At 39.2% G+C, this 24633-nt stretch overlaps 1 protein-coding gene across 7 annotated transcripts in view; it reads left to right on the top strand.

Moving 5' to 3' along the window:
• LOC126781286 (sodium bicarbonate cotransporter 3) overlaps nt 1–24633 on the top strand; it is a 70025-nt gene that overhangs the window by 16323 nt on the left and 29069 nt on the right. The window lies entirely within an intron of this gene.

Below are 24633 nucleotides of genomic sequence, written 5' to 3'. Positions count from 1 at the left end.
CGTTAAACCAGTTTCACTAAAATTAATAACAAAAAACTAACTCGAATGTTCCGTTCACAAATTATTTCAAATTTATTATCTGTTTAAAATTCATGATAAAAAAAGGGTTCTTAAGATTTTACGTTGGCATATATACTTTTAAAACTGTTTTATAATCATATATTAAGTTCAGTACCAGGAAAAGCTAGTTTTTACAAATATTATTACGAGAATCGAGCAATGTAAGCACACCTCATTAGGCCTGCTATATGGCCATAGAGGACAAGGTTGTTTAACAGGAAAAACTGATTTATAGGTTAAGTTACATATTGGAGCTGAAATGGCCCAGTACACATGAATCTTAATCTAAGATTGTGGATTCAAACCCTGGAAAATATAATTGAATATTCATCCGCGGCGATAACGGAAATTATCGTAAGAATGCTTGCACGGTTCGAAAATATAATCGCCACTTGTGTATCTAGCCATTTTCAATGGAGAAGTCACCACAAAAAAACATCCTGTAATTCCACCGAATTACAGGTGTTTTTTAAAGAAATTATAGCAATAGTCAGAATCGAACCTACGAGTTTCACATAGCTAGGCGCCGTTAACCATTAAGCTTTTGACGCTTTATTGTCGCGTTTTATGTAGTTATGTATGTACATATATTGGTTAGGGTTATATATATTAGAGGAGGAGGTGGAGACTCTGTCGGACCACAGGTACATCCGGTTTGAGATCTCTACCTCTCGCAGGCACGCTTCGAAGGTGGTCTCTTAGCCAGCTAGATCGTGAGCTGGCCAGGGAGGCTGCCATCGTACAGCGATGGGGTTCCACAGGAAGATGGGAGGGCGCCAGTGCAGAAGAGCTAGCGGGCCACATGCGCAGTGCCCTCAAAGAGGTCTGCGATGCTGCCATGCCTAGGTTCCGGCATAAAGCTCCGCGCCGGCAGGTGTATTGGTGGTCGCCCGAAATAGCAGAGCTTCGGGCGACGTGCAGCCGGGCGCGAAGGGCTTACGTCCGTTGTAGGAGGCGCAACGGTTTTGATGTGGACTTGGAGGGACAGCTATTGGCCGCTTATCGTCAGCTGAAAAAAGACCTACAGCTGGCGATAAGTCAGGCCAAGGAGAAAGCTAGGGAAGAACTACTGGCGGGCCTGAACCGGGACCCCTGGGGGCGTCCGTTCCGCGGTGTGCGTGGAAAATTCCGCACGCAGGGTGCCCCCGTGACAGAGACAATGACATCGGATCTCCTCCTGCGCCTGGTCGGGGAACTTTTCCCCCATTCAGGTGAGCATGTCCCTCCACAGATGGTCCCTCGCTCTATGATTGACGACACAGTGGCTCCACCACTGATCACGGAGCGGGAGATGGAGGTGGCCTTCGACCGCTTGAGGGCCAAAAACACTGCGCCGGGCCCAGACGGGATTCCAGGGCGTGTTCTATGTGACGCTCTGGAATACCTAGGCGTAAGGCTTCGGGAGCTGTTCGACCAATGTCTGTGCAGCGGGCAGTTTCCGAAGCCTTGGAAAGAGGGAAAGTTGGTCTTGTTGCCAAAGCAAGGTCGACCGCCAGATTCTTCCTCGGCATACAGGCCGATTGTGCTGCTGAACGAGACGGGCAAATTCTTCGAAAAAATTCTCGCTGCCCGTCTTATTCAGCACCTCGACGAGGTGGGGCCGGGTCTGTCAGAGGCTCAGTACGGGTTCAGGGCGGGTCGATCAACTATCGACGCCCTGAACGCCCTGAAAACCCGGACCACGGATGCGGTGGCCCGAGGGGACGTAGTTCTGGCGGTATCGATAGATGTTGCGAACGCCTTCAATAGTCTTCCTTTCGAGACTATTGGGGAGGCACTCCGATACCACGGGGTGTCTTCCTATCTCAGGAGGCTGTTGGGGGCATACCTCCAGGACCGGGTAGTCCTCTGGGAGGGGGGCGATGGACGTCTTGTCCGGCGTCGGGTAGGCTGTGGCGTTCCACAGGGGTCAGTTCTCGGCCCAATTCTGTGGAACGTTGGCTTCGACTGGCTCCTGCGGACATCCGTCCTTCCCAGAATGGGGGTGTTGTGCTATGCGGACGACACTCTCATCACGGCGACAGGGCGGAATTATCAGGAGGCGGCTCGCCTGGCCGAAGTCGGTACGTCGCTCACAGTGGACCGCATAGGAATGTTGGGCTTGAGGGTCTCCATCTCAAAAACGGAGGCCCTCTTATTCCACGGTCCACGTCGAGGCCCCCCTCGAGGGGCGTTTATCACCGTCCAGGGGACGGTGATTAAGGTGCAGGCCCACATGAAGTATCTGGGCCTGACCCTGGACGGAAGATGGAGCTTCGGGCAGCATTTTGTCCAACTTGCCCCGAAGCTCATCAACGCTGCTGCTGCCTTAAGCCGGCTCCTACCAAATGTAGGAGGGCCGGAAACGCCATGCCGGCGATTATACGCCGGTGTTGTGCGGTCCATGGCTCTGTACGGTGCTCCCATCTGGGTGGACGCTCTCACCGCTCGGAACAAGGTTCTCTTGCGAAGGCCGCAGAGAATCATAGCGGTGAGGGTGATACGCGGATATCGTACGGTGTCGTGGACGGCGGCAACACTTCTCGCGGGCGATCCGCCTTGGGAGCTTCAGGCGGAGGTGCTCGCGGAAGTGTACCGGTTCTGGGCGGAAGTGAGGTCGCGTGGCGACCGTCCAGGGTTGGAGGAGGTGCTGCGAATCAGGACTCTCGCCCAGCAAGCCCTGATTCGCAGGTGGGAGGAGGATCTGAGGTCCCCATCAGCAGGCCTGGCGACAGTGGAGGCGATCCGTCCCCACTTGAGTCGCTGGGTAACGAGAAAAGGCGGCACACTGACCTTCAGACTGACTCAGGTGCTTACTGGACATGGGTGCTTCGGTAAGTACCTGCTCGGAATAGTCAGGCGGGAGGTAACGCCCTCCTGCCACGAGTGTGGTGCGCCTACGGACACGGCATGCCACACTCTGATGGAGTGTGCCGCTTGGGGGCCTCAGCGCCTTTCCCTGGCGACTTTAATTGGCGGAGACCTTTCGCTGCCGAGCGTGACAAATGCCATGCTTGGTAGCGAAAGGTGCTGGATGGAGATGGTCTCCTTCTGCGAAAATGTCATGTCGCAGAAGGAGGCCGCGGAGCGGGAGCGCGAGGAGAGTGCCTCCGCTGACCCGCTTCGTCGAAGAAGACCGGGGAGAAGACGCCGGCGCTATGCGCATCTTCTCCCGCCGTGAGTGTCGCCGGGGCCAGAGGGTCTCTGTACCCCGAGTACCCCCTAGGATTTGGAGGCCCGCAGAAGCGGGCCAACCGTTGGGACGGCACGGTAGTATGCGCAAGCGATCCCGTGACGTCCCCCGACAAGATGGAGTGGGTACCGCTGGTTTTTAGTGGGTATTCCGGCGCCTTCAGCGCCGGCGAGTCCCACATACCCCCCCACCTTATGTGGGGGAAACACATAAATGTGTTTTTCCAGCGAGAAAAAAAAAAAAAAAAAGGGTTATATATATTGGCTAGGGTGTGTTAAATTAAACTTTTATTCTTTTTTTATAGTTTAAGTAGGCGGTAGCATATAAGCCACCTGATGGTAAGTGCTCACCAAACGCCCATAGACATTGGCATGTAAGAAATGTTAACCATCGCTTACATCGCTAATGCGCCACCAACCTTGGGAACTAAGATGTTTTGCCCCTTGTGCCTGTAATTACACTGGCTCACTCACCCTTCAAACCGGAACACAACAATACCAAGTACTGCTGTTTTGCGGTAGAATATCTGATGAGTGGTACCTACCCAGACGAGCATTGCACAAAGCCCTACCACCAGTACAAAAAAAAATATATTCAATACTAGCGAAATACCTGGCATGCGATACAAATGCATCTTTTAAATATTTGAATTGATTATACCTTCTGCTTATAGGTTACGCGGTATACCATATCCCAAGTGCAAGAATAAAGAAAAAGTTCTATAAAACGTAGATATAATTAAAACAAATTTTATTTTTTAAAACATGACCAGTTATTTGTTATAAAAAAACCCTATGTGACATATATTATATATTATCGAGTTAATATTATATTAATTTTTTATTAATTAATTTAGCGCTAAAATAACACGACCAATATTTATTGCTCTTATGTATTTATTTCAAACATTTTTATCGTCTCGTCACAGAGTTATATGGCAAGGTATATGTCAAAAATAAAATAAAACTACCGTTCATGTTTTTATTTTCCAACCTTTTAAACTATTCAATGTTGTGACAGTAGTGCATTCGCCGTCGAGAACTGACTGACTTAAAGCTGTATAACATTTGTTACAGAGTAAAGTATGTTTGTTCGATGGTCCTAGAATTTTATCTAATAGCAATAAATAATAAGCGATGTTACAAATATAGAAGGGACAATGGGACTGACGTACCTGTGTAGGACAAAAGTCCCTAAATTAAATAAGTGAAAAAAAAACAACTGTAACAGAGTATACTTTCTCTGGCGCTCGCTACAAAATAGAAACCGATGATTTTTATCTTTTTAAATTTTAATTTCATATAATATACGACGGGATATAAAATGAGTGCTTATTTTGACAATTACTCTCCTATGTTGTTGTTAACGATTTGAAATATAGGAATAGTTAATTTAATAAAATATATATCAATTATCTGTGGATATTACTTGATAAAATTAAATCAATTTAATTTTTTAATTTTGGAAAATAAAAAATATAATTATATTTAATCCAGTTTGGATATTCATATCACGCAATATCATTTATTGTCATGATGTCAGAATGTGTGTATTGTATGTAAAATGAATCAACAAAATTACATAAATAAATTAAATGTAGAATAATAATCACCGCGGTGATATAACATACAATAAATTAATCATTGATTGCATTATTATCATTTAAATTTGATCAAAGTCATGGGTGTCAAGAAGCCAGCATAGGTTTAAAGAAATACATCCGGCCTGAGAAGAACCGGCGAAAGAAATATGTATATAATATTTTAATTTAAAATAGCCTGGAGGGCGATCCTTCTATTCCCAATGTGTTCCATCATTTAAAAATTCATTATTCCATTTATATTGGGTCGAGACAGCTTGTACGCTCTACGTACAGAGTATACGCTGTTACTACGTACGACTTAGCTTTTACACCTTATATTTTATATCCTCTTATAAATATACAAGGAGTTAATTTATACGCGAAACTTAAATCAGTTAACAACAGAGCGATGGAAATCATAATGGAACAACACTGTAACTTCAATTAGAACAAAGACACAAAACGGAATAGAATGAATTACCGGCTGCCGAGCAACTGAATATTGGCAATTTCGTCTACTACGTAGAGATTACGCTCAGCCGATCACAATAATCAAGCCCTTTACCTTTGAAGTGATAACTTGTCGCGTGTTTTATATAAGACTTATAGGTGTGGCATGGGTTCAGCTAGCACGGTATCCTCTATGCTTAGGGCAAGAATCCTAGTGCCTATTAATGTAAGGAATAATACAAGCAGGGCTGATTATCCATATTATTCTATGCCCCATTTTTTTCATTTGTCTTCCGCGTTTTACTAGCCATTTACAAAAAATGGCTACTTTGGCACAAAGCTTAAGCTTAACCGTTGACATAATTCTGTTGGAGATCCGTATTAATAAATATTGCTTCCTGAAGTAGATTCGGCTGGACTGAAGTTATTTTATCGCCGTGTGTTCGATTTCGAGGGAAAGTGATATCGTGAAATTACAAGTTAATTGGACGAAGCATCTGAAAGGGATAAAAGCCATAAGATATGGCTTTTACTTTTTTAAAGTACCAGTTTTAATAGGCAAAAGCCACCACACCAAGACTTTACCTCGTTCGTCTTCATAAAATATATAAATATATGTATACGTCCTAGACTTGAGTAATATTTACAACCTCCTAACTAAACCACACGCAAACAATTGTCACTCGAGCAAACACGAATAAGGTACTGAACTCTCTATCCAATAAACGTATTCGTGGAATTAAACATTCCTACGATTAAAGTAACCACATTATCGCGTGATTAATGAAATTGCTTGCAAAACTTTAATATTAAGTATATAACAGCTAGTAACATTGACAAATTTGGAACTAAAACAGTTAAATACAAATAATTCACATCATTATCAATACGTGAGACGTGTTAAAGAGTTATTGAAGCGAAACTTGGTTGAGCGCGTTACGAGTGGAATTTCAAGGTTAAATTTGAGTGAATATTGGTAAAAGTTTTCATTCATTCCATGTATACTGAAATACATGTGATTTCATTTTTAATTATAATGTTGTTTTAAATGTGGTCATTAATTTAGATGATTGTAGAGTTATGTATGACCACAAACATACCTGATGGTAAGTTCTGATGTACTCTAAAATATAAAGACCTAGGAGATGCATTGACGTTTCAGCTGTGCACTTGAGAAATGAAGACAATAAAGCGCTTCGAGCAAATGAATGGAATTACGATGACGTAGCGATGTAGGCTCTGACGGCACCTATTTATCTTATTTATGGTAAAAATTGTTTCTAAAACGAATTATGGTTCAATTGTAACTGATATTCCACTTATTTTATAGTTCAGTCGTTATCGCGGGGCTTATCTTTAAATCACGTCTATTATATGGCGGTTTCGGTTGGGTTGGTTGCCTGTACTCGTCTACACATTTAGCTAAAATAAAAATTAAAGTCAACTTTATTTATGAACGCGGCTTAGGTGAAGGTTAAATTGATCATTTTTTTTTTAAATTGTTCTAAGCTCCAAGATTCTCTATATGAATATCTTCCCTCTCACATACAACGTCCTGTAAACATGAAATTTCTTTTAACATTAATTTATTCACCGTTTATAAAATAAATAATAAAAAATATTATAAAATTTATAATATAAAATAAAATTATAATAAAATTTATTGTAAGAAATAAATTAAAAATATAATTATTATGTATTTACATTATTTATATGTTGTGTTTAATTAATTATTCGTTTAGTTATTACACAGTTTCTACTCATTATCATTAAACGCTGCAAAATTTCAAACTGTGTTTGACCAAAAACCAAAAAAATGATCTCATATAATAATTATGTGTCATCTCTAATATACGTGAAATTGGCAGAATATTTTGCACTTAAACAGCAATAGATACACGCCAGAAAAGGAAAAAAATTATTAATAGTGTAACACTGCGAAAAATATAAATTATATAGGAGACCGACTACTAGGAGCCAGGCTACTTTGTGTCAAGCCGCCTGTGATGTGAACGTCAAAGATTCGATCCTGCCCTTCAGGCGATAGGAGTGGAGATGAATAGCATATCCACTCCTATCGCAAGCAAGCTAGAAACATTACACACACATACACTATTACACTTTTTTGTTGATTTGGATCGAGACAAGATGGCCGTGATAGAAGTGATGACGCTTAAATCCTAACTGATGATCGCGGGTTCAAAAAAAAATTTTTTTTTTTATAGAATAGGAAGGTGGACGAGCATATGGGCCTCCTGATGGTAAGTGGCCACCAAACGCCCTTAGACATTGGCATTGTAAGAAATGTCAACCATTGCTTATAGCCAATGCGCCACCAACCTTGGGAACTAAGATTTTATGGGACATAAAATCTTAGTTCCCTTATTAGTTCACTTATTGTGCCTGTAATTACACTGGCTCACTCACCCTTCAAACCGGAACACAACAATATCAAGTATTGCTGTTTTGCGGTAGAATATCTGATGAGTGGGTGGTACCTACCCAGACGAGCTTGCACAAAGCCCTACCACCAGTAATTGTGAATATTTTCGTCCTCGACTTGAGTAATATTTATAACCCCATAACCACACGCAAACGATTGTCACACGAGCAAATAAAAATAAGCCACTGAGCCCTAAATCTAATAAACGTGTAACGTAGAATTAAACATTCATACGATTAAACACATTAACCACATTATCGCGAGCAGCACTGAATTTTCACGTACTTAATTTTGCGAAGGAAAACGGTAATTTCATTGAAATTCTGCCACACGTGTGTCCACGAACTCGTATTGGAACAACATTTTGGATTAGCTCCAAACCGTTTTCTCAAAGGGAGTGGCGACCTCAGTCTAGCAATGGGACATTAACAAGTTTACTTTGTTGTTAAAGTTCGTTTATTTGGATGTGTCTCACGCTGATCGTAAAAACGGCTAGTCTTAAAGAGAACCATTCATTAGCGTCAGTACCGCAATGTTTCGTTTCATTGCCGTCATTCTACTTTACGTTACTTTCACTTCGTCGTATTTTATGATGAGTACGAATATGAGTGTTCATTAAAACGAAATTTGTGTCTCTAAATTTAATTGAGTATTTGCTTTCAAGTAAATCGATTAATTATTATGAATAATATTATTGCTGTCAATCACATGTACTTATATTTAAACATTAATTACATTTGTGGAAAAAGGCGTACTTGCCTGCAGGCAATATCAAGCCTTAAGTTTAATAAAACAATAATAGCAAAATCATATAACTAAAATCTATTTTATGCCTACAAATAGTATATGATTACCAAAACGTAATTAATTTTTTTTTTTTATAATATAGGAAGGCGGACGAGCATATGGGCCACCTGATGCTAAGTGGTCACCAAACGCCCTTAGACATTGGCATTGTAAGAAATTTTAACCATCGCTTACATCACCAATGCGCCACCAACCTTGGGGACTAAGATGTTATGTCCCTTGTGCCTGTAATTACACTGGCTCACTCACCCTTCAAACCGGAACACAACAATACCAAGTACTGCTGTTTTGCGGTAGAATATCTGATGAGTGGGTGGTACCTACCCAGACGAGCTTGCACAAAGCTCTACCACCAGTCAAATTAAATTAACAAAGGCTGTGACAGAAAGAAAGATAGACACGAGAGATTCCAAGGGGATTCCGTTTATTGATCGTGTGTACAATACAGTTACAAACAACAAGCTTATTGTAACACAAAATTGTTACCACGAAAAAGATAAAAAGACGTATCATTCCTCTTCAAAGAAATGTTGATAAGGTAACGAAAATGTATTATACATAAACCGATCCACAAAGGTTAAAATTATGCACAAAAAACGCCGTTTCATATTCAAGCTCTCATTTTCTCCGTGAAAATATCAGCGACAGCAAATAATATTTTATGTATTATATAATACGTATTTGTTGAGTTTATCACATACTAACATTTTCTATTGCTTTTGGCTGTGTGGAAGTTGAGCCACTCTGAACGCAAGAATCGTTTAAAGTTATATTTAATTACCGCAATTTACTTAACACAATATAGCATTGATAAGTAAAGTAAAAAACGTAATTTTTCCCACGGTTGGGCTTATTTAAACAGACTATTCAACGCGCGTTAGCAAAATTACATTCGATAGATGCAGGTTTCCTCACGATGTATTCTGACCTTTCCGAGCATAGAATGAATAATAAATACAAACTAAGCACACGAAAACTCAGTGCTGCTTGTCCGGATTTGAACCCACGGTCTTCAGTTAAAATTCACGTATCCCCTAAGCGATCTATGAACATCAATTTGCGCTTAATAATTACAGAAATTACTTTAATAAAAAAATATTAGAGTTCAATGCCCGTTTTTAAGGAATTACTAATATTAATATATACCTATAATACCCCTCCAATTAAGCGTACAGCTTGTTTTAGAAGTGGGGACGATTATTATCATCGCAAGGCGGCTCGTAAACCATTGCTCCATTGACGCTTGTTATTTAAGTCATTCAAATATATTATATTTAAGATCTAATTTAAAAATTCTTGATAGGACAAGCTATCATTTATGATTTTTATTTATATAAAAATCAGACTCAAATCACTAGACAATAACTGTATGCCTTAACCGCCTTTATGAACTAAGAATTCATTATTATTACTCTGTGGCATTTGAATTTGAATCCTACATCACACACTTAGACTTCATTTTTCTATGGATCAGTTCAAACTTAGCTCTATTTAGTGGTCGCACCAGAGGTAAATAAATAAGACCGATTTAATGAAGTCTTTCAGCAAACAACACACTAATGGTGTTCTTTGTTAATAAAATTCATTTTAAAGTCAAGATTTTCTATTAGTCTTAACGGTATGATCTTAGGTTTTTTAGACATAATTGTCGTCAAGCGCAACCCCATAGTTCAATAAAAAAATCTTTCTTTCATCATTGAAGTCATGTTTGTGCATAGATAATTTATGGATCAAAGCCGCCTTTTAAAACTAGTACTATAATATAACGTTTATATTTAACAATCACAAAATAAAACTGGCAGACTAGCGAGGGTTTGTCAGAAAATATAAAAGTAAATAACATAAAAAGGATTGTGGAGATAGAATAAAATATAACGGACGTGACATCGATGCTCGATGAATAAAATTACTCTTCCAAATTTTATTTTTGGGAATTTTTTTTTTTGCTCTTCATACTTTAGTAATAAACATAGATTGATACATTTACAGTTACTACGTACGTACGTACGTAGAAAGATAAAGACTTATATTTTTACTAAAGAGATCCAACTACGGGAACCTCAGTTTATATTTTTAATCTTTATTTTCCCAAACCTTTGATGGGGAGTAATCGCTAAAAGCTTAATCCAACAAATAGAAATTTGAATCTGAATGTGACAATTACATAATAGACCACAGACCGGAAGAACATTTCTGTGCGCGACAATCACACACAAACATATCAGATCATATAGATCAGGTGTTTTACGTGCTGTCCGAGGCACGAGAGTGATTCGGTCGATCGTATGATATACGGTACTATGCGGATGGTTACTCTTCGCTGTAAATTTCGTTCTGCATCCACAGTCTGTGAGACCAAACAGGCGTCAAGTAGAGAACTATCGATCATACATGAGTGTGACGAACTTCCTTCCTCAATCCTCCAAGATTAGGGCACTCGAAGTGTTCTCTAAAGGTTGGTGGCCTACTTCTCAGGAGTTTTGGTACTATACCGAAGGGTAAAATCTCGGATCTTAACTACGACAATGTTCATCACAAACTGGGTAAACCCTTTGGTCCTCTCGAAGATTTTCCTCGCGAGCACCAAACTTTTGGTCCTCATAACGAACGAACTAACACCGTCGGGTATGATCTAGTGAAATAAACGAGCTCGTCGATTGGGCTGTATATCATTTCTATGACTGGTTAATAATCAAAACCGTTTAGTGATTATTACGCAACCGAAACCGCTAGAGCAAGTGAGCATTATATACCTACGTAATATATTCAGACACGCTCTGAATTTATATAAAATCACCAAGAACAGTATATTTATTTTTAAAGTAGATATTCCTTTCAACCTTATACTGAAATTGCTCTTTTCACGCCTTCAAAGGGGTGTCATTATTTCATCCCTTTTTAATATAAAACTTTTTAGAGAATCTTTTAATCCAATATTACATTTAGAAATACTTCTGAATGGCCAGCCAGATAAGCCAAAGTATGTAAATAATTAATTTATCATTTTTAATTCATTTTCACAAATAAAAAAAAAGTTAATCGTGTGGATTGTGATAACATTTATATTATTAATTCAAAATTAAAATATCTTAATATAAGATACATAATAATATTGACTTCTTATTATGTGAATTAAATACTGTTGAATTTATGTATGTTTGTAACTACCAATGGTTCTAATAAATAATAATATAGTGGACCGCTAGTTCTAATCTTGGCATGCACTATTAAAGCGACTCGTACTCGAAATATTACAAAGGAGAAATTGGCAATGAACCCCTTATATTCGTTCCATGTTTTCGCGACAGAGTAGTGTTGTGTACTATATATTATATTTTTATTGTAAAATTAAAAAAAAGACGCGTTTAACTCAGTGAGTTTATGTGTGCGGAAGAATCGTTTCAAATGCTAGATATAAAACATTTGAAACGATTATATATAATTATACTGGTAGTAGGGCTTTGTGCGAGCTCGTCAGGGTAGGCACCACCCATTCATCGGATATTCTACCGCAAAACAGGAGTACTTGGTATTAAGGATGAGTACCGTAACAGCCTGTGAATGTCCCACTACTGGGCTAAAGGTCTCCTCTCCTTACCATCAGGTGGGCCATATGCTTGTCCGCCTACATTTACTATAAAAATAAAATGTTGCCCTTAAATTTGACCATTCAACCATTTTATCATGTCTGTATTAAATATGTCTCAAATATATTTAAAAACGGAATCAATCTCGTAATCTTACAGGACATGCATATTCACTCACATATTAACATATATATAGTACCCGTTCGCTTAAATTTAAGAACATTTTAAGCATTGTTTTCTTTCATTAAAAATATATGAATTTATTCTTGATCCATTTTGATATATTTTCATTTATATATTGTTCCATGTAACATTATATTAATCCGTTCAGTTGTTCAAGCAATCAAGCCACTGAACCGAATATAATGAATTTTGACATTGAACTAAACTGGACATATACATAGGCAAGTATTTTTTTTACACTTTTACTCTTTTACACTTTTTTAATAAGCAAGCGTTTGACCGTTGACTTGCCTGATCTTAAGCATCGACGCGGTCTAGGGTGTAGCACGCTTGCCTAGAAGAAACCTGTTCACTCTGGATTTGAAGACACCGACATTGTACCTAACCTGCACCTAATATAAGTAACGACGTGAACAATATTATGAAGAAAAGCTGCTTGTAAACATATTGGAATTTTAATCAGTTTATAATGACGTTCTTGCTGGTTCTTCTGCGAAAACCATATTTCACATAGCGTTAGTTACTTAGCGTACTTTAATTATCTTGTTAAATCTTACTTAAATAAAGTGTGACTTTGATTTTGATATATACATTTCTGCAGAAAATAAATTGAAAAAAAAAGTTATAAATAAATAATACTTAATTGAAAGGGGTCATGTTCCCCAGACCACGACCATACATAACAAACATTTTGTCGTAATATGACTATACATTTACTTGTATACTATTGGATCTAAGTTGATATATTTTTTATGTTATTGGCAGGCCAACGAGCAAATGGCATACCTGATGGTAAGTGGTCACCACCGCCCATAAATATTGACGGTTAAGAAATAATAACTATTGCTTACATTGCCAATACGCCACCAACCTTGGGAAGTGAGATGTTGTCCCTTGTGCCTGTCGTTACACTGGCTCATTCACCTTTCAAACCGGAACGCAACAATACTAAGTATTGCAGCTTAGCGGTAGAATATATGATGAGTGGGTGGTACCCACCCAGACGGGTCTGCACAAAGCCCTACCACCAGGTAAATTATATATATATGTTATATCCCTAGTGCCTGCTCACTCGCTCGCTTATCGAACTGTAATACGCAAGTATTAATATTATTCCTGTTGTAAATACTTCGTGAAGGTTGTTAAGATATTATTTCTCTGAAATTAGCGTTTTTGCCAGTCATATTTTAGATAATTATAGATACTGAAACTTATTAGAATAGATAATTCAATATACTTGTATCAGAACCAGAGGAGACCGCACTTGCTAAACCATTACCCTACGAGTATTACGTGCACACGATTTAGTACGACGACGTACGAGAAGTCTATGATTTATTATTCAAACATAAAATGTAAATGACGGCTTTAATATAATTTGGAATAATTTATCATATTACTAACAAATTTCTAATATGTGCATTAAATATTCAAAATAAATTAATATAAATTGCAATTGTAGTTTCTAGTTTGACTACTATAAGTAAATGTAATGTTTTAATTTTAAATAAAGTATTTTTATTTTGAATTATTTCAGTATTTTTATATTGTGGATGCTGCAATAATGACAGATTCAAATAAGACACATTAAGTTATATATGCGCGAAATCACAATTGATGAGTCAGCTCAATTATTGTGTGAATAATCGAATTAAAAGAGTCATGTTACGTAATATATAGGATTTAATTTATTAAGTTATCTCTACGAATTTTATATATTCACATGGTAGCTATTGCATAGCCGAGATGGCCTAGTGGTTAGAACGCGTGAATCTTAACCGATGATCGTGGGTTCGAACCCGCGCAAACACCACTGAATTTTCATGCGCTTAATTTGTGTTTATAATTCATCTCGTGCTTGACGGTGAAGGAAAACATCGTGAGGAAACCTGCATGTGTCTAATTTCATTGAAATTCTGCCACATGTGTATTCTCCCAACCCGCATTGGAGTAGCGTGGTGGAATACGCCCCAAGCCTTCTCCTCGAAAGGGAGAGGAGGCCTTAGGCCAGCTGTGGGACATTAACAGTCTGTTACGTTTTTTTTTTTTTTTTTTTTTCTACTCCACCTGATGGTAAGTGGTAGTAGAGTCCAAACGCGACGACGGCCAGTACAGACGGGAAAAACGTTCTGCACTAGCCGCCTTCGCCTTGCCGGCCCGCAAGATGCCTCTTCACGCCTCGTTTGAAGGAACCCGGGTTGTAAGAGGAGGGGAATACGTGAGCTGGTAAGGAATTCCATTTTTTGGAAGTGCGACAAAGAAAGGAGTTGCCAAATTTCTTTGTTCGCGATGGAATTGATGTCACAGTTAGGCGGTGACATCGAGAACCAGCTCGCGTGGACTTAAGAAGGAAGGGGGAAGCAGGAATTAGAGAGAATAATTCCTCAGAGCACTCGCCGTGATACAGTCGATAGTAAGCGCTCAGTGCTGCTATCTCACGACGCAATTGTAAAGGTTCAAGGGTGTTTGTGACCTTTACGTCGCCAATAATGCGTACGGCACGTCGCTGCAACCGGTCCAAGGCCTCAAGTAGGTACTTAGCGGAGCCATCCCAAAGGTGCGAGCAATATTCCACGCAAGACCGTACCTGTGTTTTGTACAGCAGGCACAGTTGTTGTGGCGTGAAAAAGCGACGCACCTTGTTCAGAACTCCGAGTTTTCGTGAAGCTGTTTTTATAACAGCCTCGATGTAATCCCTTGGACTAAGGTCGCAGCGAACGTCAATCCCCAGCATGGCGATTTTGCTTTGCATCACCAGCGGAGTACCACAGAGGGAGGGAAGAGGGGAAAATGTTGACTTTTTCGCCGTGAGAGCGCATACCTGTGTTTTCTTGGCATTAAACTCAACAAGATTATCAGAGCCCCATTTGGCGATGAGATCTAACGTCCTATCGAGTTCAATGACAAGATTCTCCCGCCTCTCCTCAGTTTCCGCCCGCCGAGCCACTGCGCGTCCGTGGTATCCACCATGCACTGTACTATCATCTGCATAGCAATGTATGTTCCCAAGGGAGAGCATATCATTGATATGCAAAAGAAAGAGTGTGGGAGATAGCACAGATCCCTGGGGGACCCCAGCATTCACTACATAGAATTGTGAAGCGCAACCATCTACTAAAACACGAAGGCTACGCTTGTGTAGGAAGCTGGCAATCCAGGTGCATAGCTGAGCAGGCAGACCATATGCCGGTAGCTTGGAGAGAAGACTTCTGTGCCAGACCCTATCGAAAGCCTTGGAGATATCGAGGCTGACAGCCAACGATTCTCCATGCTTGTCGATAGCTTCACCCCAGAGGTGTGTTACGTACGCTAGTAGATCACCTGTGGACCGTTTTGGTCGAAACCCGTACTGACGATCATTAATTAGACAGTGATCTTCTAGGTAATGAATCAGTTGGTTGTTTAAAATCCGTTCCATCACCTTACAAAGTACTGAGGTGATAGCTATTGGCCGATAATTTGCCGGGTCAGACCGATCCCCTTTTTTGGGAACCGCTTGCACATTAGCTCTTCTCCAAGCCTCCGGCACACTTCCCGAAGAGAGAGAAAGTTGGAACAGGCGCGTTAACACAGGAGACAGCTCCGCTGCGCACTTCTTCAGCACTATGGCTGGTATTCCATCGGGACCGCTAGCTTTCCGTACATCAAGTGATTGCAGCTCCGCACGCACATCACGTTGCCTGATTTTAATGTCAGGCATCGTATGGCCACATGCAGGTATTGTAGGTGGCAGTGCACTACAATCATCGATGACGGAATTGTCGGCAAAGAGTTTAGCCAGGAGATCAGCTTGCTCTTGCGGACTGTGAGCTAGCGATCCGTCCGGATTTCTGAGCGGTGGCAGCGAAGGTTGGCAGAAATTGTTTTGCACAGACTTGGTCAGACGCCAGAAGCTACGGGAGCCCCTAGGATGCGAAACAAGGTCATGACCAATCTGTATGTGTATGCCTTTCTACAGGACTTGGAATTTTTATTATAGTTTGCTTTCAGTGAGTCAATGTTAGATGCCCCGCTAATGCAGCCGTTGATCCACTTGCGATATGCCGCCTGCTTAGCTGATACAGCATCGGCACATTCACGAGTGAACCAACGGTTACGCGTACTCCTACTGACGAGATCTGAGCTAGGAATGTAGTATTCCATTCCCAGCATGATCTCGCCAGCAACAGCAGCGGCACTAGCTGTCGGGTCATTCCCACTGAAGCAACGTTCCTTCCAAGGGACCGACGCATAGTAATCGCGCATACCGTCCCAATCCGCCGACTTATAGTGCCAAACGCGACGTTTGCATACCGCTAGTGGCGGCAGCTTGGCCTGTGGCACTCTGGTAGAAATAAGGCTGTGATCCGAAGAGCCAAGAGGAGCCTGAACCACAACCTGATATTCCACCGGGTGAGAAGTCAGCAGAAGGTCCAGTAGAGAAGGTGCTTGCCCATCAATGTCTGGGATCCTGGTGGGCTGATCAACCAGTTGGGTCAAGTCATGTGTGAGAGCAAAAGCATGAGCAGTCCTTCCAGCATGGTCAGTTTTGAGGGATTTCAACCAGGATTCGTGGTGAGCATTAAAGTCCCCCAAAAACACCAATTCCGCGTTAGGAAATTGCTCTTGCGCAGCATCTGCCACCCGACTAAGATGGTCAAATAGTCGGCTTGTCTCCAAGTCACCATTGTGGGATCTGTAGAGGCACACGTAGACTCGGCTCTGACGAACCAGGTCCACACGTACCACCAACATGGAGAAGGAGGGGTCCTCCAAGCAGCGCAGTCGGTGACAGCAAACATCCGTCCTGACGAACAAGCATACTCCGGCTTTCGCTTTGAAGGATTCTTCAAGCGTGTAGCCGGGATAATTAAGGTAGCTGGTATCGGCAGGACGGAGTATTTGTGTCTCCGTGAGAAACAACATTGCTGGCCGTGCTGTCTCGAGATGGTGGTGGACAGCGTTGAGGTTAGTGTGGAGTCCTCGGATGTTAGAGAACTCGACCTCAAACAGCGAGGGGATGGTGGGGGTGAGCACCGCTGTACGACCGTTATTTCTTTTTTGTTGCGCCATTTGGGAGAAATTAAATGGAAAAGAGACGTGAAGCGAGCGATGTATTGCCACGATAGGGATGGGCAAAGTGTGGAGGCGTGTTTCCCCAAGTGGTTGCCAAAAGGAAAAATACACTGACCCGCCGGACGGAAGGGCCCCCGAACCCCCCCGGAAGTGGCCGCCGGGACCCCACCTACCGGTCACCAACCGGCACGACGGTCCACCCCGAGATTATGCGTGGCCTGGTGGGGCAGCCTCACGAGCTGGTTAGGCACGCTCGGGCCCCTGTACTATGCCACGGGCGGCCAGCGGAACAGCCGTTTCTTCGGGTCTCCCTGACCGGCAGGTCAATACAGTTTCCCCCGGCATTGGTTCAACAGCCGTCTCCAACCGGACCAACACCCATCGCGGCAATACTCGCTCGGGCTCTGGCTGTACGCTGGCTGACCTCGAAACGCGGCTGCAAGCCACTTCACGAGTTTTTCACCATGCGTACGGTGGTAACAAGCCAGGCGGATGTTAGCATCCTACCACCAGATGAGCAGATGGTCGCTCAGATATCCCTTAGTCGCCTCTTACGACACCCATGGGAAAGAGAGGGGCAGTGAAATGTATTCTTTCTCCGTCACTGCACGGTCAAAACGTGGTAGCATGTACTCTATAAAAGCAAAAATTTGTTACTTATCTACAACACACGTATTCAATTGTTAAACGTTGATATCACTGAATGTAACTTGAAATCAAATTTATTTGAAAGCTGTTTTTTTAATCGTTGCGGGAATCAATGATCAATTTGCGTACCTTTGTGTGTCGGTCCGTTTTACGATGGTAAACAAAGAGATTAGTTAAAACCACTAACAACAAGCCCAAAACCTGTAACGTTTTGATAAAAACGCTAAAATAGTATTCAGTTAAAAACTTTATACTTGAACGATGTGATTTTTATGAAATTTTTACTCAAATACAATGAAACAAAAAAAAGAGATATTAAATCTACGAAGGAATCATTTTTTACATTTGTAGTTAATTTTATCCATATTGAAATAAAATATAATTTGAATTTGTGTATAATTCATCAGCGCTATTCTGTAAGGACTCAACTCACTCGTGAAATTTTGAAAGCCTCCTTAGTAGACTAGTATAAAAACGTAATGAACTATTCTGATGCGTGTATACTTTAAATGTTACGAATATTATCATAGTCAATGTGGCATTTACTGTCAAACATTTCAGTAGTAGTCAGTTTGTATTTTAGAGTAGATCTCTTGTATATGCTATAGAATTAAAAGCTTTTTCATCAGAATTGATGAAACGTTACATACGTTTGATGCTTGGTGGTTGGGATTTGTGCAAGCTCGTCTGGGTAATACTACCCACTAATCACAAATTCTACCACCAAACAGCAATACTTCGTACATTTTGGAGAACACTTTATATTATGTTCTTACTTGGTCGTAGAGCTGTGTACAGGCCTTTTAGGTACCTCCATTCATCAGATATTATATCGCCAAATAACAGTACTAAATATTGTTGTGTTCGGGTTTGTATAGTGAGTGAGCCGGTTAAACTATAGGCACAAGGAAAATAAGATCTTAGTTTCCAATATTGATGACGCTTGAAACTTGATGCAAGTAATCTTTTACAAGAACTTATAAACAAGCCTAAATTAAATGTAAATAATTAGTATGGAATCTTGGCTGTAACGAGATTAACCAGCAAGAAACACAGTAGTTACATTATTCACCGCTTAAATTACATAATGTATGAAATATATACAATATCTAAATACTCATACCGATTACTTCAATATCAAGAAGAAAATATCAAGAAGATACAAATAGAAAGACAGAAAATAAATTATGAAAGCGCCGATATTGTCTACGGAACCCGAATAAAAAAATTAAGAAAGTCCAAGTACTCCATTTTCGCCCTAAGTGCATACAACAATAGAGACGATTTTCAATTATATATAAAAAATTTAATAACCAATAATATTTATAGCCAACGTTGGGGTTTCATTAGTTTTTTCAAGTGACCCTCATAACACGAGTACTTATTTTTTAAAATATCCCTTGTGAATAATTTAATAAAATCGGGAATCCTGACTTCGAAAATAGCGAAGGTCTGAGAATTCTCGGTGAGTACTAAACTCATTTATTATGGACGTTTGCTCCAATATTTAACATAATTGTACAAACTTTATTTATACCTTTGTCCGTTCTACCAATCTTACCCAGAATTTATCAATTACTTAGAAAGAATAAGAAACAAATATTTAAGTGGTATTGAAATTCGCTTTTCAGATTGAAAATTAATGTTTATTCAAAAACAAATAAACAATTTCTGAAATATATACTTCTGTATTGCTATTATTATTAGGAGATAGTAGAATTTCACTGCTGGGCAAAAGTCCCACTATATATCTTTCTCCACAGAAATGTGCGTCGTGCATTGAGTTACATATTTTCCTTAATATTAAAAATGTTCTGCTAATAAAAAAAATATCAAAATATACACCAAGTACATCAGTGACTTATAAAATTAATTACATAACACTAAAACTGTAAAATCCCCGACTTTGTACGAGTAAAATTCAGACAAAGTAAACCCTATAATTTTATTTACTTGAAAACTTATCCAAATTACAAATGATAAAAAATATTTTGGATAAGATTTGCGGAAAATCTTAGTGAGCGTTTACGTTGCCAAAGAATCAACTATGCTTAATATCTAGTCAATCCGTGGTATTTCGCTTATGTATATAAATTATGGTTATATAATGATACACAAGGCATTAAATGTTTTATACGCTATCCTTTATACGGCATGAGTAGTTGACTCATATTCAGGTAATGTTTAATACATGAAAGAGCGGAAAACAACGTAACTCTTTTATATGTCACATCAGGCAAGCAGAATGTTTTTTATACTGAACATTGCACAATATAATATTTATCAAAATCTTGTATTAATAAATAATAAATTAATAAAATTTTAAGGGCTTAATGAAGTTATACATACTTAATTATATTATAAATGCGAAAGTTGATTGTTCGTTTATTTCGCTTACTACTATAAACTTACTACTCAGCTGATTATCATGACACTTGCATAACGTGTATGGTCAATTGGTCACCAAATACCTCCCAACCATTACTTTATATTAGCAAGTATTTAGAAATATAATATAGACAATTGTTTTATAAAATGTCCTCCAGACCGATTTCGGCTACGGCGGTCAATCTCAAGAGAGATTAGCCAACTACGCAGGAGATATTATAGTGCACAAGTGTTTGCGCAAACACAGGTGCACTCTCTATTCCCTAACTCTCATAATTCGATGGGACGGCAATCCGACACGACCGGAAAGAGTTCGGGCGCAGGACGAACGGCTTTACGTGCTGTCCGAAGCACAGGAATGTACACACTTCCAAATTCCAGACTCCGAGCTGCTACTGAAAATTTTCCGACAGAAAAACAATAACTTTTTATTGGCCCGACCTGAGAACTGAACCCAGAACCTCCGGGTCTGCGGCCTTACATCAAGCCACTAGACCAACGAGGCAGTCCAACAAGGCAATTGTTATATATAAACTACAGTTAATAATTTAAAGAAAAGTCGTCAGTAGTTTGTCAAATTAATAATCGAACTCCCTCGAACTAGTTGGACTGCTGAAAGTACTTTACTCAAGCGTTACCACTTGTTCGTAAAACGGAATTTCTATTCTAATAAGACGACACGACAAAGTAGTTGCTCTTAAGTTTTGTTCATAAAATATTTTTTAATATGTTATATGTGACTTTATATATGAACGTAACTTACGAAGATCTGCCTTTTGAAGAAAATCCCTTGTAAATAATCCCTTTATATTATGAAGCATTAAATTTTCCTACACACGAAGACATTCCTGTATTATCATGAGACAGAAGAGAAAGGAATTTTCGCTTAGTTATACTACTCATGATTTTCAAAGGCCTGTAAATGCCATTTATATTATGAAAGGTTAAACTCTTGTAGCGGTAACCATAGACTCTAGGATGTTATGTCCCCTGTGCCTGAAATAACCAGTTCTCTGACCTTTCACACTTATACAATATGCCGTAAATCACTGTAACAACCGACGGGTTCATTGAGTAACATAAATTTAACTCGTACATTGGATTCGTTTTTCTATACTGAAATTCGATTGCTATATAGGAAAAATACTATAATAATAATAATGTCCCCCAGGCTGATTTCAGCCACGGCGGCCAATCTCAAGAGAGATTAGCCAACTACGCAGGAGATATTATAGTGCAAAAGTGTGTGCGCAAACACAGGTGCACTCTTTATTCCCTAACTCTCATAATCCGATGGGACGGCAATCCGACACGACCGTAAAGAGTTCAGGCACAGGACCTACAGCTTTACGTGCTTTCCGAGGCACATGAGTGGACACGCTTCCAACTTCCAGACTCCGGGCTGCTACTGAGAATTTTCTGATGGAAAAACCCAATAACTTTTTTTTATTGGCCCTGTCTGGGAATTGAATCTAGGACCTCCGGGTTTACGGCCTTCAAACCGCATCAAGCCACTAGACCAACGAGGCAGTCAAAATACTATATAGATAATATGTTACATAGAATTAGGCCGTATATAAGCAGAGTAGTATAACGCTGCGCTCACACTTGTGCATTAAATTATGTTCCGCACAGTTGGCTTATGTCTCTTGAGATTGACCGCCGTGGCTGAAATCGGTCAGAAGGACATCATCAGTATAATGCTTAGTATAGATAACCTTAAACAGTTTGTCGATGTAAAACAAAATTAAACTTTGTTGATATCAATTTGATAAATATCTTTGGTGAAATATTGTAGACGTTTTTATTATTTTATATTAAATGTATTATTTAAAACAGAACTGCTTGTATGGGCACTTCAAATAACGATATTTTCTTCATCCGGCAAGTTAACAACTAAATTAACAACACTAAATTGACGCTCGCGTTGAACGCAAATAAACCAAATAAGATATAAATGGCTCCATTTTATCTAATCGCGTGACTGTGAATTGTAACCTTTTGTGAGCAACTTTGCTTACGATTCACGAAGGAGCTATATTTCCGACGCTTATAGGGATAAGTTTAGCAGTCTGTCTCTAGTTCGTTAAATTTAATGATATATGCTTCAAAATGTTGGATATCTTTTCCATTATAACACATAAAGATGTTTCTTTTAATTATTTCGTGAAAATATTAATTGCGTTTGAATGAACTGGTACCGTTTAATGCGTATTCATTTTACATACGTAATATGTTAAATAAAATGATATCCAGTGAAATTGCCGTCGCGTCGCGTCAAATTTAAGCTGTCACCATTTACAATAAGTACGAGTAATTACAATTTAACATATTCAAATTAGTTTTGACCTCAATTCGATGCACTTTGTACCACATGGTACCGAAATACATCGACTACAACGGAGGTAATAACTCAATTACGCGGGGTCACTAATAATATACGTATACCGAAAATAGACATACTACCCAATATACTATCGGAAACTTGTCAATTTGAAGCTGTTGTTATATGTCTTGACTAAACGTTTAAATGGCCAAGTTTGGTTTGGTGTGTGCATATGTGCGCATGTATGGTACATACATGTGCATGAATAGGCATGTTATTTTGTTTCACCTTGATAATAATGAGAACAATTAGTTATGTAATTAGTATGGAATCAATTCAGAATTGTGAATTTTATATAATAGACTTAATAATATAATATCCTGGGACATTATTCACACACGGCCACCTGATCCCAAACTAAGCCGAGCTTGTGCTATGGAAACCAGACAACTGATATACTACATATACAACTTTTCTTTCGTAAATACATACTTATATAGATAATTACACCCAGACACAGGACAAACAGACATATCCATGCACACAAATGTCTGTCCTGGGTGGGAATCGAACCCACAACCTTCGGCGTGAAAGGCAGATATCTACTAACCACGCCACGTTATTAAAATTGTATTAAAAATCTTATTTTCTACTGTATTTTCTTTCGGGGGGCTTAATTGAAAATAAGATAACGTTTAAAAATCAAATCGCTTAGAAAATAGAATTTTATATTGAATATTTTAAAACACAGAACCTTAAATAGGCTAAATCTCGATGGAATAAGCGAGAGACCCAGTAACTGAAGCTAGAATAAATTATGAACTAGATAGAAAACAAAAGGTAGAAAAGCCTTCTTAAGGTTAATCAGCAATCCAATTGAGGTTTATAGATATACTAGCTATTCATCCCGGCTTCGCACGGGTAATTAAGGAGAAAAATGTATTTTGGATAGGATTTGCGTAAAATCCGTTCTTAGGGAGAGTCTACGTTGGAGGAGTAACTGTGACAAATTTCAAGTCAATCGGACGGATAGTTAAGAAGACCTCGTGATGACTGGTATTTCGCTTATATATATTTATATATATATACTTCCTCATTGGTCTAGTGGCTTGATGTAAGGCCGCAGACCTGGAGGTCCTAGGTTCAATTTCCACGTCGGGCCAATAAAAAATATTTTTTATTATTAATTTATATGTCATCCTACACACACAGGTGAATTATATATTATTATTATTAATTAGAATTATAGGTACAAATAAATCACATACAACCTAAGTAATGTTTGCCAGGAACTACTCAGTTTAGTGTTCATTTTAACAAAAATCAATTTATTATACAAATACTCATACAACAAGCGTCAATAATGTCTTCTTTGCATTTCAGTCGCATAAAATGGCCTATCACAACAATTTGAATGAACGCTTATAAACTAGAAACAACAATAAGAGAAATGACAAAAGGAGAACAGACGGACACATTGATAAATGAAGATGATATTTCTTTTCAAAACAAAGTGCTATTAAAATACATTTCTTTTATTTTATACTGTATTTGGATTATGACAACTGGAAAATGTTGTTCAATAAAATAATTGTTTCAAACTCGTGAGGAGTCTACTTCAGTTTATACGGTGTTATGATTTCAAATCAGCAAATTTTAGCATTGTTATTCTGTCAGAACTCACTTCATAACTCAGCTCGAAATGTTGACAGCCGACTTATGGTGATAAACTACTTTTATGCGTGAAATGTTAAAATTATTACGGTCAATATCGCATATCACTTTTTGACATTTCACGATCGATCTCTGCGGTAAGTCTCGAGTTTGTTCTTACAGAATAGCCCTACAGTTCATTAGTCACGTATTATAATAATTTCTATAAATTACTAACTTACAAGAAAATAAATGATAAAACGATTACTTATAAGAATA

Source organism: Nymphalis io, chromosome 3 (genome assembly GCF_905147045.1).
Source record: "Nymphalis io chromosome 3, ilAglIoxx1.1, whole genome shotgun sequence".
NCBI lineage: Eukaryota > Metazoa > Arthropoda > Insecta > Lepidoptera > Nymphalidae > Nymphalis > Nymphalis io.
Note: the sequence above shows the minus strand (reverse complement) of the source record. Positions and strands in the feature narration are given on the sequence as shown.